Consider the following 18183-nt stretch of genomic DNA (forward strand, 5'->3'; position numbering starts at 1 on the left):
TGCCCTTGTTTTAGGTGCATATATATTAATAAGTGGTATGTCCTCTTGGTGGTATGTCCCTTTTATCGTTATATACTGCCCCTCTTTGTCTCTCATTGTCTTTTTTAACTTAAGTCTGCTTTGTCTGATGTAAATATGGCAACACCTGCTTTTTTTTGTTTGTCATTATCTTGGAGTATCATCTTCTATCCCGTCACTCTGAGCCCATGTTTGTCTTTAGAGCTGAGACATGTTTACTGGAGGCAGCACATCATTGGGTCTTGTTTTTTAATCCATCCAGCTACTCTGTGTCTTTTGATTGGAGAATTCAATCCATTTATATTTAGAGTGATTATTGATATATGAGGGCTTAATACTGCCATTTTATCCCTTGTTTTCTGGTTGTTGTATATTTCCATTGTTTCTCTTCCTTTGTATTTCTGACTGCCATTTCATTTTGGTGGTTTTCTGAGGAGGTTTTTTCTCTTTTTGTGAATTGTAACTCTGCTCTGATTTTTTGTTTAGTGGTTACCGTGAGGTTTGCATAAAAGATCTTGTAGATGAAATAGTCCATTTCTCATAGTCTCTTATCTCCATTAACCTAAGCAGGTTCCATTCCTTTCCTCTTCCCCTTGAGTTATTGTTGCCAGAAATTATTCTGTGTTGTTTTGTGAGTTTGTGACTAAATTGAAGTGTTTATAGTTACTTTTGAAGCTTTCTTTCCCTTTATCTGTAAGTTATAATTGAGTATTTGCTTCTCTGTTCTAATAGAGAGCTGCAGCTTGTCTCATTTTGTCTATTTATCTCCTTGATCAAAGCTTTGTAGGCCTTTGCCTTTTTGTTTGTGGTGTGAGGGCATCCTTATTTCTTGTCAGGGAGATCTAGTGGCAGTGAACTCTCTCAGCTTTTGTTTAGCTGGGAAAACTTTTATTTCTCCATCATATCTGAAGGAAAGTTTTGCTGGATAGAATATTCTTGGCTGAAAGTTTTTGTCTTTCTGTAGTTTGAATATATCATTCTGTTCTCTCCTAGCCTGTAGGATTTCTGCAGAAAAATGTGCTGAAAGCCTGATAGGGGTTCCTTTCTAGGTTATTTTCTTCTGCTTTACTGCCCTAAATATTTTTTCTTTGTCATTGACTTTTTCCAGCTTTCTGTTATATGCCTTCGAGGTCTTTTAGCAGTGACGTAATTAGGCATTCTATGAACTTTGTGTATTTGTAAATCTGGTTTCTTCCCCAGGTTTGGGAAGTTCTCAGCTATTATTTCTTTGAACAAACTCTCTGCTCCTTTCTCCCTCCCTTCTCCCTCTGGAATACCTATAATCCTTATGTTGCTTTTCCTAATTGAGTCAGATATTTCTTGAAAAATTCCTTCATTTTTTAACAATCTTAATTCTGTCTCCTCCTCCACCTGTAGCATTTCTACTATTTTATATATGGGACTTGAGTATTCATGCATTTTGTTATTCACAGTAGTCCTGGACCAAATTTCCCTTGAATACCAAGGGTCAGTTGTATAATATTCACTGGGGGTTTCTTATAAGTGTCTTTTAGTATATTAGGTAGTTTCCTTCTATCCCTAGTTTTTTAGTGTTTTTATCATGTTCCATACACAAATATAAAAATTAATTTCCTGAGTGTGGAACATAAATACTAGCATATCTCCCAGGTTAGTAATGCATGATTGTGTCATGTTCTTTTTTCCTTTTTTTGGTAGTCACAGAAATCACGTGGAACCATGGAATAATATACAAATTTCAGAATTTCTTCTTCTTGGATTTTCAAAGGACAAAGAATTGCAACCCTTCCTCTTTGGGCTATTCCTGTCCATTTACTTGGTCTCCATACTCATGAATCTGCTAAAAACATTCTGGCTGTCAGCTCTGATTCCAACCTTCACACCCCCCAAGTACATCTTCCTCTCCAAGTTTTCTATTGTAGACAGCTGTTTTACATCCACCATTGTCCCAAAGATGCTGGTGAATATACAGAGACAGAGAAAAGTCATAACTTCTGCATCATGCAGATGTACTTTTTCATACTTTTTGTAGGATTGGACAGCGTCCTCCCTCCTGACCATGATGGCCTATGACCAGTGTGTGACTATCTGTCACCCCACGCAGTACATAGTCATCATGAACCACCGGCTCTGTGGACTACTGGTTCTGGTAATTTGGATTATCAGTGTCCTGCCTTCCATGTTACACTGCTTAATGAAGTTGCAGCTCTCCTTCAGCAGAGACTTGAAAATTCCCCACTTTGTCTGTGAAGTTAATCAGGTGGTCTTACTTGCCTATTCTGACACCTTTCTTAATAATATGGTGATATATTTTGCAGCTGTCCTTCTGGATGGTTGTTCCCTGGCTGGTCTCCTTTACTCATACTCTAAGATAGTTTCCACCATATGTGGAATCTCATCAGCTCAGGGGAAGTATAAATCATTTTCCACCTATGCATCTCATCTCTCAGTTGTCTCCTTATTTTGCTGTGTGAGCCTGGGAGCGTATCTTAGCTTAGTTGCTACCCATAGCTCATACTCAAGTGAAACAACCTCAGTGATGTACACTGTGGTCACACCCATGCTGAACCCATTCATCTACAGTCTGAGGAACAGAGGCATAAGAAGGGCTCTGAATGTATTCTTCAGAGGAAAGCCATAAAAGGGCCATTTTTAAAGAAGTGCCTGTGATTATAGGGCTCAATGCCTAGTAGCCAGAAATTGTGATTCTTTAATCAGATTATGAAAGAATAACTTAACCCTTCTATTTATATGCTGGAATTTCAATTTTTAAAATTTTAACTTCTCTATTGAATTTAAATAACTCCCTTTATTAAAATGTCTGTACTTTCTGATATCCAACAATTTTTCCTTTGGTTGTTTTCCTAATTTCTCACAGTTATTCCCAACCTTGGATCAGAAACAATTTGGAGATTCCCATTTGCTTTGTATAGTGATGAGTCGTACTAGTTTTATGGAATAAACAACATCTCACAACTCAGGATATTTATATAATTTTTATTTTTAAAATTTTTATGATGTATTAATAGTTTATAACATTGTGAAATTTTGGTTGTACATTATTGTTTGTCAGTCACCATATAAATGCCTCCCTTCACCCCTTGTGCCCACCCTCCAATCCCCTTGCCCCTGGTAACCACCATACAGTTCCCTCTGTCTGTTTGTTGGTTTATATTCCACATGTGAGTGAAATCATGCAATTTTTGTCTTTCTCTCTCTGGCTTATTTCACTTAACATAATACCCTCCAGGTCCATCCATGTTGTTGCAAATGGGACGATTTTGTCTTTTTTATGGCTGAGTAGTATTCCATTGTGTATATATATACCACATCTTCCTGATCCAATCGTCAGTTGAGGGACACTTGGATTGCTTCCACTTCTTGGCTATAGTGAATAATGCTGCAAGGAACATAGGGGTGCATAAGCTTCTTTGGATTGTTGATTTCAGGTTCGTTGGATAGATTCCCAGTCTATGGGATAGCTGGCTCATAGGGTATTTCTATTTTTCCTTCTTAATATTGTCCTTGTCTGGCTTTGGTATCAGGGTGATGTTGGTTAGGAAGTGTTCCCTTTTCCTCTATTTTTTCGAATAGTTTGAGAAGGATAGCTATTAAATCTTCTTTGAATGTTTGATAGAATTCTCTGGAGAAGCCTTCTGGTCCTGGACTTTTATTTTTTGGGTGGCTTTTGATTACTGTTTCAATTTCTTTACTTGTGATTGGTCTATTCAGTTTCTCTATTTCTTCTTGGTTCAGTGTTGGGAGGTTGTATGAGTCTAAGAATTTATCCATTTCTTCTAGATTGTCCAATTTGTTGGAATATAGTTTTTCACAGTATTCTCTTCTAATCCTTTGTATTTCTGTGATATCTGTTGTAATTTCTCCTCTTTCATTTCTAATTTTATTTATTTGAGCCTTCTCTCTTTTTTTCTTAGTGAGTATGGCTAAGGGTTTGTCAATTTTGTTTATCTTCTCAAAGAACCAACTCTTTGTTTCATTGACCCTTTCTACTGTTTTTTCAGTTTCAATTTCACTTATTTCTGCTCTAATTTTCATTATTTATCTCCTTCTGCTGACTTTGGGATTTGTTTGTTCTTCTTTTTCTAGTTCAGTTAGGCATAGTTTAACGTTGTTTATTTGGGATTTCTCTTGTTTGTTGAGGTGGGCCTGTATTGCTCTGAGTTTCCCTCTCAGGACTGATTTTGCTGCATCCTATATGAGTTGGTGTGGCATGTTTTAATTTTCATTGGCCTCTGGATTTTTTTTATTTCTCCTTTAATTTCATTGATGATCCATTGGTTGTTCAGTAGCACGTTGTTTAATCTCCCCATCTTTGTCAATTTCCTAGTTATTTTCTTGTGGTTGATTTCTAGTTTCATAGCATTATGGTCAGAAAAGATACTTGTTATGATTTAAATCTTCTTAAATTTATAGAGGGTTGCTTTGCTTCCCAACATATGATCTATCCTTGAGAATGTTCCATGCATGCTTGAGAAGAATATATAGTCAGCTCTTTTTGGATGGAGTGCTCTGTGTATGTCTATTAAGTCCATCTCATCTAGTTTTTCATTTGTGTCCACTATTTCCTTGTTGACTTTTTGTCTGGATGATCTATCCAATGATGAAAGTGGGTTATTAAGATCTCCTACTATTATTGTATTGTTGTTAATATCTCCTTTTAGGTTTGTTAGTAGTTGCTTTATGTACTTTGGTGCTCCTATGTTGGGTGCATATATATTTATAATTTTTATGTCTTCTTGGTGGAGTTTCCCCTTTATCATTATATATTGCCCCCCTTTGTCTCTCATCACCCATTTTATCTTTTTTTTTAAACAAATGTATTTTGATCTTGAAGAAAGTGTTTTTTTTAAAATTTTATTTCTTTATTTATTTTTTCCCCCAAAACCCCAGTAGATAGTTGTATGTCATAGTTGCACATCCTTCTAGTTGCTGTATGTGGGATGCAGCCTCAGCATGGCCGGAGAAGTGGTACATCGGTGTGCGCCCGGGATCTGAACCCGGGCCGCCAGCAGTGGAGTGCGTGCACTTAACCGCTAAGCCATGGGGCCAGCCCCACCCATTTTATCTTGAAGTCTACTTAATCTGATATAAGTATGATAAGTATGGCAACATCTGTTTTCTTTTGTTTGCCATTAGCTTGCAGTATTGTCTTCCATCCTTTCACTCTGAGCCTCTCTTTGTCTTTAGAGCTGAGATGTGTTTCCTGGAGGCAGCATATTGTTGGATCTTGCTTTTTTTTTTTTTTTGGTGTGGAGATCAGCCCTGAGCTAACATCTGCCAATCCTCCTCTTTTTTTTTTTTTTTTTTGCTGAGGAAGACGGCCCTGGGCTAACATCAGTGCCTATCTTCCTCCACTTTATATGGGACGCCGCCACAGCATGGCCCACCAAGCAGTACTTCGGTGCGCACCCGGGATCCGAACCAGCGAACCCCGGGCCGCCGCAGCGGAGCGCGCGCACCTAACCACTTGCGCCACCGGGCTGGCCCCTGGATCTTGCTTTTTAATCCATCTTGCCACTCTGTGTCTTTTGATTGGAGAATTCAATCCATTTACATTTAGAGTGATTATTCATATATGAGGGCTTAATATTGCTATTTTATCACTTATTTTCTGGTTCTTTTGCATTTCCTTTGTTTCTCATCCTGTGTGTTTTGGACTACCAATTCAGTTTGGTATTTCTATATGATGACTCTTAGTTTTCTCTTTATTTATCATATGTGGTTCTGTTCTGATTACTTGTTTAGTGGTTACCTTGATGTTTGTATAAAAGATCTCATGGAAGAGATAGTCCACTATCTGATGACCTCTTATTTCCTTAGACTAAGTTGATTTGATCCCTTTCCTCTTCCTCTTCTAAGTTGTTATTGTCACAACTTATTCCATCTTGTGTGTGGGTGTGTGTTTAAAGTGATGAAGTTATATTTATTTATTTTTTCTGTTTTCCTTTATCTTTGATTGTGGAATTTAAGTGTTTGCTGATATATTTTCATAGACAGCTACTATTTTTCTGATTTTGTCTACCTATTTTTCTCCTTGCTTGAAGATTTGTGTCCCCTTTCTCTTTTTTTTCCCTCAAGCATGAGGCCCTTCTTGAGCATTTCTTGTGGTGGGGGGTCTCGTGGCCATGTACTCCCTTAGTTTTTGTTCATCTGGGAAAGTTATTATTTCTCCATCATATTTGAAGGATATTTTTGCTGGATAGAGCATTCTTGGTTGAAAGTTTTTGTCTTTCAGAATTTTATGTATATCATTCCAGTCTCTCCTAGCCTGTCAAGTTTCTGTTGATAAATCTGCTGAAAGCCTGATGAGAATTCCTTTGTGCATTATTTTTTGTTTTTGTCTAGCTGCCCTTAATATTGTTTCTTTGTCGTTGACTTTTGCCAGCTTTACTACTATATTCCTTGGAGAGGGCCTTTTCCTGTTGATATATTTAGGTGATCTATTGGCTTCCTGTACTGATATTTCCAGCTCCTTCCCCAGATTTGGGAAGTTCTCAGCTATTATTTCCTTGAATAAGCTCTCTGTTCCTTTTCCCCCTCTCTTCTTCCTTGGGAATTCCTATAACCCTTATGTTACATTTCCTAATTGAGTTGGATATTTCTCTGAGAATTTTTTCGTTTCTTTTTAGTCTTAGTTCTCTCTCCTCCTCCATCTGGAGCATATATGCATTCCTAGCCTCAATAATGCTAATTCTTTCCTCCGTATTGTCAGCTCTGTTCTTTAAAGATTCCAGATTTTCCTTTATCGCTCCCATTGTGTTTTTCATCTCCAACAATACTGGTTAATTTTTCTTTATGGTTTCAATCTCTTTTGTGAAGAAATTCCTGATCTAGTTGAATTGTTTATCTGTGTTGTCTTGTAATTCATTGAGCTTTTTTTATGTTAGCTGTTTTGAATTCTTTGTCATTTAGGTTATAAATTTCTGTGCCTACAGGGTTCATTTCTGGGTGCTTGTCATTCTCTTCTGGTCTGGAGATTTAATGTGTTTTTGCATTGTGCCTGCTGATTTGATTTGTTTTTCCTCATTCTAACAATATCTGGTTGCAGTTTCCACCTGCTGCCACTGGGTGGGAATCAAGGGCTGTGTATTCTGAGCCCCCTGTGATCCATGAGCCAAGAGCTCTGACCAACCAGCTGAGCTGGAGTGCCAGCTGTGCAGTGGGGAGGGGCTCTCTCTTTTGCTTGCTCAATCCCAGGTGGCTTCTCACTCTTCCCTCACTACCTGTTCTCCTGGGGTGCTCAGATGTTGACAGCACCCTTCAAACAGTTCAGAACCCTCTATATGGGATTTTCCCACAGGCTGTGAGAAAGCTTGGAAAGAGATGGTTTTCCCCACAGAGGGCCACCCCTCCCCCCTCTCTGGGAGCCACACGGACCTGGAGACACTCATTGGATGGGGAGGGGGAGGATTTCTCCTTACCTCTGCCCATTTCCTCTGGGGGCTCCAGCACGTCCACTCTCAGATGTGTGGCTGCATGTGTCTCTCAGATGTTCCCTTGTGTTGTGTGAGTGTCCTTCATTGGAGTGTGAATGTCCTTTTTGTTATAACTTATCTGGGGTAGAGTTTATGGGAAAGCTCACTCTGCCATGATGCTGACCTCCTATATAATTTTATTGTAGAAGAAATTCTTAGAACACAGTTTTTTCACTTTTATGTCTGTCATTTATTTGTATATCACTACCTTAATTGCTCTTCCTGGTAATGTAGGATTTAACATAATAGTTTGTTTTGTAGCTGGTCATGAGATTTTATTATTCTCATTATGATCCTGTTGTTTTATCAACTAAGCATCAACAGTATCCCTGGCACAGAATAGTAAGGCAAAAATTGCTTATCAAAAACATGCTCTAGGGAGACTTCATCATGTTGGTGGCATGAAAGGATCCCTCTGTCTTTCCCCCTTCAATCTACTGTGATTAAAACATCCATAACCCAACAAATAGTACATTTGCCAAACATGCCAGGATGCTGGAGAGATCCACATATCAGTACATATGAAGGTGGGTGGATTAGAGCACATAGAAGAGGCTAAACACGGGAACAGCAGAGCTGGTGCCTGGGATCCTGCATCTCAGCTGCAGTGGCTGAGCCAGTCACCCCCAGTCCCAGAGAACACTGTGGGCAGCATTGGAGTCACATGAGTGACTCTGTGTCCTGGTTGCAGCAGTGCCTGCAGATTGAAAGAAAATGTGGAGCTCTGCAGTCCCAGTCCCCTTGATGCAGCTTAGGGCCTGGTAGCAGAAATGGAGACATGCACACAGCCCTAGCCTCCCAACTGCAGTGGTGCCTGCAGCCAGAAGGAAATGGGCAACAGTGGTGGTGGAGTCCCATGAAACTGGCTCCCTGCTCACCATCCCCTTTTCCCTGCCATGACAGTGGTGCTTCTGACCCAGGTGATCCTGGATGTGGTGGAGGTGTCATTTATCACTGCACCTCTAGTGGTGAAGCCAGTGACTAAAGCAACACCAGCAACAGCAAGCCTCCCAAGAGGCACAGGCTGTGATAATGAGAGTGCCACCAACACCCTTAGTAGAGGCCTTGGAGGGTGGAAAGTGTGTATTCTCAAATATGGCCAGAAGCAGCTCAGGTAAGAGAAACCAAAGACTGGTGCTATAGTGCCACCTACTGAAAAACAAAAGAAAGACTTGTGATCTCCAATTCGTTGAATAGTTAGGATCAAAACAAAGCCTTACCTAAATAAGAAAAGTGTTTCTTAGGACAAATGCACTGGCAGAGGAATAACTCATCAGGCACTACAAAAAGCCACAGTAACACAGCATTACAAATATAAAATAACAATTCTCCAGAAACCAAGCATAAAGTCATGGAAGAATATGATCTAACTGATAAATAATTCAAAAAGCTGTCATAAAGACACACAACAAGCTACAAGAAAACTCAGAAAAGAAGTTCAACAAGCTCAGGAATAAAATTAATGAACAAAAGAAATAATTTACCAAAGAGATTGAAACTCTAAAGAAGAAACAAATGGAAATTCTAGAGGTGAAGAACTCAATAAATGAGAGGAAGATTGCATTATAAAGCATTGGATATAGAGCAGACCATATGGAAGAGAAAATTAGTGAGCTTGAAGATATAAATCTAGAAATGATGCAGGTGAAAGAGGAGAAAGAACAAAGATTTTAAAAAAATGTAGAAATTCTTTGAGAAATATCTGACTCTACTAGAAATGGCAACATAAAGGTGCTGAGTATCCCAGAAGGAGAAGAGAAAGAAAAGGAAACAGAGAACATATTTAATGAAACAATAGCTGAGAACTTTCCAAACCTGGAGAAGGAACTGGATATACAAATCCAGAAAACTAATAGAACATCCAATTATCTCAATGCAAAAAGACGTTCTCCAAGACATATTAAATTAAAACTATCAAAAATCAATGATGAAGAATGAATATTAAAGGCAACCAAGGGAAAAAAAACCAAATAACCTACAAGGGAACCCCCATTAGGCTATAAGCAGATTTATCAGCAGAAAATCTACAGGTCAGGAGAGAGTGCAATGATATATTCAAAAATTTGAAAGGTAAAGACTGTCATACAAGAATACTCTACCTGAAAAGTTATCCTTTAGATATGAAAGAGAAATTAAGGCTTCCCTAGACAAACAAAAGCTGAGGGAGTTCTTCACCACTAGACATGCCTTAAAAGAAATCTTGAAAAGAGCTCTGCTACTTGAAAAAAATGGCAAAGGTATACAAAATTTTGAGCCACATGATAAATAGGTAGACAAAATCAGAAAATTGCAACTCTACATCAGAAAAGGTTAGTTAATTATAACATAAATGTTAAAGGGAAAAGAGGAATTAAAAATAAATACAACTACTTCAATTTGGTAATGAACTCACAATATAAAAAGGAACAATTTGTGACAATAATTGCATTGAAAAGGAAGAGGAAAAGGATGGAACCTGCATAGGCAAATGAAGATAAGATGCTGTCAGCAGAAAAAGGACTATCTTATCTATGAGAACTTTTACACGAACGTCATGGAAAACACAAAAAAATTCATAACAGACACAAAACATATAAAAAGAGGAAACCTAGAAACAAATCAGAGAAAAACCACCAAATTGAAATGGCAGACAGAAACACAAGGAACAAGAAACAATGGAAATATAGTGCAGCCAGAAAACAACAGATAAAATGGCAACATTAAGTCCTCTTATATCAATAATCATGCTATATCTAAATGAATTGAATTCACCAATCAAAAGACACAGAGTGGCTGGGTGGATTTAAAGACAAGATCAAACAATATGCTGCCTTCAGGAGACCCATCTCAGCTCTAAAGAGAAACATAGCTCAAAGTGAAGGGATGGAAGTTGATACTCTCAAAAGAAAACTGGTGTAGCTATACTTATATCAGTCAAAATAGACTTTAAGACAAAAAAGATAGCAAGAGACAAAAATGGACATGATATTATGATAAAGGGGACATTCCACCAAAAGCACATAACATTTAGTAATATATATGTACCTAACATAGGAGCACCAAAATATGTAAAGCAAGTATTAAGACACCTAAAGGGATAAATTGGCAGCAACATAATAATAGTAGGAGACTTTAACACCCCAATTACATCAATAGATAGATCATCCAGACAGAGAGTCAACAAGAAAACATTGGCCTTAAATGAAACATTAGACCAGATGAACTTAATAGATATATATAGAATATTCCATCCAAAGGCAGCAGAATACACATTCTTTTCAAGAGAACATGGAACATTCTCAAAGACAGATCATATGTTGGGAAACAAAACAAGTCTCAAATTTAAGAGGATTGAAGCCATATCAAGCAGCTTTTTTTTTACTACAATGGTATGAAACTGGAAATCAACTATAAGAAGAAAGTTAGAAAAGCCACAAATATGTGGAGTCTAAACAATATGCTACTGAACAACTATTGGATCAATGAAGACATCAAAAGAGAAATGAAAAAATACCTGGAGACAAATGAAAATGAAAACACTACATACCAAAACTTATGAGATGCAGCAAAAGTGGTATTAAGGGAGACGTATAGCAATACAGGCCTACCTCACAAAACCAAAAAAAATCTTAAACAGAACACTATGCTTCAAGAACTAGAAAAAGAAGAACAAACAAAGCTCAAAGTCAGCAGAAGGAAGGGAATAATAAAAATCAGAGCAGAAATAAATGCAATAGAGACTAAAAAGACAATAGAGAGGATCAGTGAAACTAAGAGCTGGTTCTTTGAAAAGATAAACAAAATTGACAAACCAACAGCTAAATTTACTAAGAAAAAAGAGAGAAGTCTCAAATAAATAAAATTAGTAATGAAAGAGGAGAAATTATAGCAGATACCACAGAAATATGAATTATTATAAGAAAATACCATGAAAAATATATGCCAACAAATTGGATAACTTAGAAAAAATGGATAAATTCTTAAAATTATACAATGTTCCAAAACTGAATCAAGGAGAAATAGAGAATCTGAATAGACCAATCACTAGTAAGGATATTGAAACTATCAAAAACCTTTTAAAAAACAAAAGTCCAGTACCAGATAGCTTCTCTGGTGAATTATACAAAACATTCAACGAAGATGTAATACATATCTTTCTCAAACCCTTTCAAAAAACTGAAAAGGAGAGAATGCTTCCTAAGTCATTTCATGAGGCTAACATCACCCTGATACCAAAATCACACAAGGACAACACACAAAAAGAAAATTACAGGCCAATATCGCTGAGGAACATAAATGCAAAAATCCTCAAGAAAATATTAGCAAATCATATAAAACAATGCATTAAAAGGACCATGCACCACGATTAAGTGTAACTTATTCCAGGGATACAGGGATGGTTCAGTATTTACAAATTAATCAATGTGATATACCACATTAATACTCAAAGGTAAAATACTTAAAGCTATTCCTATGAGAAGAGGAACAAGACAAGGATACCTAATCTTGCCTCTTTAATTCAACATAGTACTAGAAGTTTTAGCCAGAGCAATTAGGCAAGAAAAAGTAATAAAAGGCATCCAAATTGGAAATGAAGTAAAACTGTCACTATTTGTGGATGACATGAGTCTATATACAGAAAACCTCAAAGAATCCACCAAAAACCTATTAGAAATAAATACACTAAAGTTGCAGGGTACAAAAATCAACATACAAAAATCAGTTGCATTTCTATACACTAATAAGGAACTAGCAGAAAGAGAAATCAAGAATACAATCCCATTTACATTTGCAACAAAAAGAATAAAATACCTAGCAATAAATTTAGTTAAGGAGGTGAAAGAATTGTACTCTGAAAACTATAAGGCATTGATGAAAAAAACTGAAGATGACAAATAAATGGAAGGATATTTCAAGCTCATGGTTTGGAAGAACTGATATTGTTAAAATGTCCATACTACACAAAAGCAATATACAGATTCATTGCAATCTCTATCAAAATTCCAATAGCGTTTTTTGCAGAAAAAGAGCAAACAATCCTAAAATTTGTATAGAAGAACAAAAGACCCCAAATAGCCATAGCAATCTTGAGAAAGAAGAATAAAGCTGGAGGCATCACACTCCCTGATTTCAAACTATATTACAACGCTATAGTAATCAAAAGAATATGGTATTTGCATAAAAAGATACATAGATCAATAGAACAGAATAGAGAGCCCACAAACAACCCACACATATATGGTTAATTAATTTATGAAAAGGGAGACAAGAATATACAATGGGGTGAGGGCAGTCTCTTCAATAAATTGTGTTGGGAAAACTGCACAGCCACATGCAAAAGAATGAAAGTAGACCTCTATCTTGCACCATACATAAACACTAAGTCTAAATGGATTAAAGACTTGAACATAAGACCTGAAACCCTAAAACTAGAAGAAAACATAGGCAGTAAGCTCTTTGACATTGGTCTGGGTGATGGTTTTTGGATTTGACACCAAAAGCAAAGACAATGAAAGCAAAAAAATAAAATAAAATAAAATAAAATAAACAGGGTCTACATTTGCACAGCAAGGGAAACTGACAACAGAATGAAAAGGCAACCTATTGAATGCGAGAAAACATTTACAAATCGTATGTCTGGTAAGGAGTTAATATCCAAAATATATAAAGGACTCATACAACTCAATAGCAAAAACACAAAGAATCCAATTAAAAAATAGAGGATCTGAGCAGACATTTTTACAGACATACAGATGGCCAACAGGTACATGAAAAAATGCTGTACATCACTAATCATCAGGGAAATGCACATCAAAACCACAATGAGATATCAACTCACACCTTTTAGAATGACTATAATCAAAAAGACATGAAATAACGGGTGTTGGTAAGGATGTCGAGGAAAAGGAACACTTGTGCACTCTTGGTGGGAATGTAAATTGGTCTAGCCACTATGAAAGACAGAATAGAGGTTACCCAAAAAATTAAAAATAAAACTACCATATGATCCAGCAATTCCACTTCTTGGTATTTATTTAAAGGAAAAAATCTTAATTTGAAAAGATATATGCATCCCTATGTTCATTGCAGCATTATTTACAATAGCCAAGCCATGGAAACAAAGTAAATATCCATCAATGGATGAATGGATAAAGAAAATGTGGTATATGTGTTCACAGACAATTGAATGTAATTCATCCATTAAAAAATGGAATCTTGTTATTTGCAACAGTATAGATGGACCTTGACGGTATTGTGCTAAGTAAAATAAATTAGAGAGAAAAAGATAAATATTGTATGATCTCACTTATAATGTGGAATCTGAAAAAAAAAAACAAAAACTAAGTTCATGGATATAGAGAATATATTGGTGATTGCCTGAGGTGAGGAGTGGGCAAAATGGGTGTATGGAGTCCAAAGGGACAAATTTCCAGTTATAAAATGAATAAGTCATTGGGATGTAATGGACAGCATGGTGAGTATAGTTAATAAAACTGTATTGCATATTTGAAAGTAGTTAGGAGAGGAGAATCTTGAAAATTTTCATCACAAGAAAAAAAATTTTGGAACTATGTATGGTGATGGATGTTAACTGGGCTTGTGGTTATCATTTTGCAATATATACAAATATTGAATCATTACTTTGTTCACCTGAAACTAATATAATGTTATATCAACTATACTATAATAAAAAATAAAGAACCACAAGGGTTGATGCAGACACAACATTGGCTATGGTTGGAGTAACAAGTAGTATGGGCCTAGGTGAGTGCCTCAGGCATTCCTAGTCTATAGTATCACTATCAATCTGTTGATACAGATTGTGCTTTTGAACAGATGTCATTTTGTTGTGACCAAATGAAACAATGATAAAGTCCTTAACAGTAGTTAAAGTAGTGATGTAAAAACGAATAATGGGGGGCCAGCCTAGTGGCATAGTGGTTAAGTTCACATGCTCCGTTTTGGCCACCTGGGTTTCACAGGTGTGGAACCCCTGGTGTAGACCTATGCACCACTTATCAAGCCATGCTGTGGCAGGTGTCCCATATACTAAAAAAAGTAGAGGAATATGGGCACGGATGTTAGCCCAGGGCCAATCTTCCTCAGCAAAAAGAGGAGGATTGGCAACAGATGTTAGCTCAGGGCTAATCTTCCTCACCATAAATAAATAAATAAATAAATAAATAAATAAATAAATAAATAAAAAGAATAATGGACCCAAAGTAAAAACTGTGGTTTCATATTTTTTTTTCTCATCAATGACTATTTTTTATTAATCCTGGAATTTTTACAGTCAAAACCTCACAATCTCTGACAACAAATGTTTGTAGCTAGATAATCACTGGCTATCATGCCTTCCTTATAAAATTTTTTCCCAAAATTATCAGTATTTTTGAAGATTAATCTTTTATTAGAATTTAAGTTCTGAAGTCTTAATTTTCTTCCTGTTAGTAAACTTTCTTATACTTCCAACAAATCTGGAATTAGTAAAATGTAAGTAGTAGGATGAAGTAGTCTATTTACTTCATTATCAATTTGATTTCTTATTAAATTGAGTGCTGAAAATTCAGTAGAATGCATCAAAATTGTAGAACAGATTAACTTTGTCCTTCTACCTATAATTTATTTGCATCACCTTCTCCATAAATCCATCTTAATCAATGTCCCGTTTTCACAAATCCTTGTTCTACCTAGATGCCTTTGAAGATAGATTTGCTTGTGTTTCATATTTTTTTATAAAATGAAATTATATAAATAGCAGTAGAAGCCAAATGTAGCTTTATCCATATAAGTAATACAACTCGTGATTACTCTTTCAGGAAAACTAGGAAAGAATTACATGGCATGATACGTCATTTAAGAAGAAATCATTTTTAAGAAATCCAAGTTGTCCCATGAAAGATATAGAAATTGCCAAATATTTTTGATCCAAATTTGGGAAATACTTTAGGAGTGTATGAAAACAGAAAACAGGAATAATGGTCTATATGTCAGACAGAATAGAAAGCTTAATAAAGTGAGTCACCAAAATTGTATAGAGAAGTTGAATTCAAAGAAATAGAATCCCAGGAAATAAATAGAAGAAGCAAGTTCTATTTCAAAATGATCAAAGAATCACAATTTCTCGTTCCGAGGCTTTGAGCCATGCAATCAAGGGCACTTCTTCAGCCTCAGGACAATTGGCTTTTTATAGCTGCCATCTCAAAAATGTTTTCAGAGACCCTTTTATGTCTTTATTTCTCAGACTGTAGATAAAGGGATTCAATATGATGTTACCACAGTGTACATCACTGAGGCTGTTGCACTTGAGTGTGAGCTGTATGTAGCAGCAGAGCTGAGGTACACTCCTAGGACTGTACAATAAAATAAGGAGACAACTGAGAGGTGAGATGCACAGGTGGAAAATATTTTATACTTCCCCTGAGGTGACAAGATTCTACATATGGAGGAAACTATCTCAGAGTGTAAGTAAAGGATACCAGCAAGGGAACCACTAGCTAACAGCCCAGCTTCAAAATACGTCACTGTGCCATTAAGAAGGGTGTCAGAAAAGGCAAGTTGGGCAATCTGGTTGAGTTCACAAATAAAGTGGGGGATTTCCACATTTGTGCAGATTGACAACACCATGAAGCTTTGTAAGAAGGAGTTTAGGACACTCTTGATCCATGATACCAGAACCAGCAGTCCACAGAGCTGGGGGTTCATGATGACCATGCAGTGTAGCAGGTGACGGATGGCCACAAAGTGATCATAGGCCATCATAACCAGGAGAGAGTTGTCTCACTCTGCAAATAGTATGGAAAAATACATCTGGGTGATGCAACCTGCATAGGTTATAACTTTGCTTTGTGTCAGTATATTCATCAATATCTTTTGGATTGTGGTGGAGATGAAACAGATGTCTACAAAGGACAGGCTGGAGAGGAGTAAGTACATGGGTGTGTGGAAGTGGGAGTCTGAGATGGTGGCCAGGATGATGAGCAGGTTTCCAAACACAGTGATCAGGTACATGGAGAGAAAAAGCCCAAATATGTGAGGTTGCAATTCTGGTTACTTTGATAATCACAGAAGAAGAAATTCTGAAATTTGGGTATCATTGCCCAAATCCCCATGTGATAGTGGTGAGGACTAGAAAAAAAATAATAGCACAATTAAGTTTTACAGAAACAGGTCTTAGTAACAGAGTTGAAATGCTGCAATTACAATGTTATGTGGAAAAAAAACAGATATGAAAGAAACTGGATGGGATGTTATTTTTACTGGGCATTCAGGAAGACCTAAAAATAAGGTTACACTTGAAAAGAGACCTCAAGGAAGACTGAGCAGGAGACAAGAGATTATCTGGGGAAGTGTGTGCCCTGCAGGGGAAAGGACCAGTGCCAAGGCCCTGAGTAAGGCGCTTGTTTCAGATATTCAAGGCTCAAAATGTAGCCGGTTTGGTGAGGGGAATGAACATGACAGAGTATGGTGGGGGATGGTTTCAGAGAATATTTATAAAAATGATAAGTTCCATGTTATAGCTGAAACTTCAAGACACAGGGTCCCTAATTCACATGTTCCTTGCACTTTATTAATTTTGATTTCAAGGAATCCTGTGTCTAGAAATGGATCCCCTCCTTATTCCCATGTGTTGGTTAACATTCTGGTGTCTGTCTTTTAAGGGTCACATGTTAGAATATATGAGCTCAGGTACCCCTGCTCATTCCCCACAAAACACACACACACACACACACACACACACACACACACACACACACACACACATTCACGGCACACTTTGGCCTCCTGGGGCCATGTTGCTTCCACGCTCTTCTCACCTCCAGCCACAATAATTAGGAAAGAAAAGATAAAAATCAAGCTGTCAACATCAAATTATCTTTACCCTAAAGAATAAAGAAATAGGATACAAATTCCAGTTGATAAGCTTCCCATATAATCTTGGTGCTCCATGTTAATATGATCACTTTCTGTCCTGTATTTTTTTAAATAATTTTATTTATTTATTTATTTTCCCCCCAAGCCCCAGTAGATAGTTGTATGTCATAGCTGCACGTCCTTCTAGTTGCTGTATGTGGGACGTGGCCTCAGCATGGCTGGAGAAGCAGTGCCTTGGTGCGTGCCTGGGATCCGAACCCGGGCTGCCAGCAATGGAGCGCGCGCACTTAACCGCTAAGCCATGGGGCCGGCCCCTGTCCTGTATTTGAAGAAGTGTAAAGAACTCAGTTCAAAAAATAGAGGTAGAGGAAATAAATGGACATGAGGGGGAAAAAAGATCTAATAAGCTCAGGTGTCCCTGAGAGATTGTGATGAGGAGAAAGCTTTCCTGGTTCTGGCAGCATTCCAACCCAAGCTATATCCCCTTGATTCCCAGAATAACTAATAAAGCAGTAAAAACCAATTTATACAAAAAGAAAGCGGTGATATACTTACAATTTCAAGACACGTTAATGAAGGAACATTCACTAGAAATATAAGCAAAGAACATAAATCCACAATTTACAAAAGAAAATACACAAGGTACAAAAGTAGTGGGAATTTTTAAAGGTGAAATGGTAAAATACTTTTCTAAATAATACTGAATGCAAAGTTTTGGAATCAGTAACCGAATTCTGAATCTTGGATCTACCACATATTAACAGTTTGAATTTGGAAAGATGGCCAGTCCATTCTAAATGCTAATATTCTCACACAAATAGTGTGGGTAGCAGTA

At 37.0% G+C, this 18183-nt stretch overlaps 2 pseudogenes; one reads left to right on the forward strand and one right to left on the reverse strand.

Moving 5' to 3' along the window:
• Positions 1–1828: 1828 nt before the first annotated feature.
• Positions 1829–2638, forward strand: LOC131418849 (olfactory receptor-like protein OLF4; annotated as a pseudogene).
• Positions 2639–15660: 13022 nt separating this feature from the next.
• On the reverse strand, positions 15661–16484 carry LOC131418850 (olfactory receptor 7A10-like; annotated as a pseudogene).
• Between the last annotated feature and the right edge of the window lie 1699 nt (positions 16485–18183).

The sequence above is a fragment of the Diceros bicornis genome, chromosome 20 (genome assembly GCF_020826845.1).
Source record: "Diceros bicornis minor isolate mBicDic1 chromosome 20, mDicBic1.mat.cur, whole genome shotgun sequence".
NCBI lineage: Eukaryota > Metazoa > Chordata > Mammalia > Perissodactyla > Rhinocerotidae > Diceros > Diceros bicornis.